Source organism: Nerophis lumbriciformis, linkage group LG14, assembly GCF_033978685.3.
Source record: "Nerophis lumbriciformis linkage group LG14, RoL_Nlum_v2.1, whole genome shotgun sequence".
In the NCBI taxonomy this organism is placed as follows: Eukaryota; Metazoa; Chordata; class Actinopteri; order Syngnathiformes; family Syngnathidae; genus Nerophis; species Nerophis lumbriciformis.
The window spans coordinates 1,005,001-1,005,868 of NC_084561.2; positions in this window are offsets into that span (position 1 = coordinate 1,005,001).

The following is an 868-nucleotide window of genomic DNA, read 5'->3' on the forward strand; positions in this document are numbered from 1 at the left end:
ACAAATTTACTCAAAAGCTGACAGTGCGGCTTATAACCCGGTGCGCTTTATATATGGATTAATATTAAGATTCATTTTCATAAAGTTTCGGTCTCGCAACTACGGTAAACAGCCGCCATCTTTTTTCCCCGTAGAAGAGGAAGTGCTTCTTCTTCTACGGCAAGCAACCGCCAAGGTAAGCACCCGCCCCCATAGAACAGGAAGCGCTTCTTCTTCTACTGTAAGCAACCACCCGCCCGCGTAGAAGAAGAAGAAGCGCGCGGATATTACGTTTCATTTCCTTTGTGTGTTTACATCTGTAAAGACCACAAAATGGCTCCTACTAAGCGACAGGTTTCCGGTTCATGAAAAGACGCAATCTCTCCATCCGCACACGGACTACTATTTCACAGCAACTGCCTAAAGACTTTCAAGAAAAGCTGGCTACTTTCCGTGCATATTGTAAAAACAAGATAGCTGAAAAAAAGATCCGGCCAGAGAACATTATCAACATGGACGAGGTTCCACTGACTTTTGATATTCCTGTGAACCGCACTGTGGATACAACGGGAGCACGTACGGTGAATATTCGCACCACAGGGAATGAGAAGTCATCCTTCACTGTGGTTCTAGCTTGCCATGCTAATGGCCAGAAACTTCCACCCATGGTGATATTCAAAAGGAAGACCTTGCCAAAAGAGACCTTTCCAGCCGGCGTCATCATAAAAGCTAACTCGAAGGGATGGATGGATGAAGAAAAGATGAGCGAGTGGTTAAGGTAAGTTTACGCGAAGAGGCCGGGTGGCTTTTTTCACGCAGCTCCGTCCATGTTGATATACGACTCCATGCGCGCCCACATCACGCTGGTTTTTAATATATTATTAAAGTT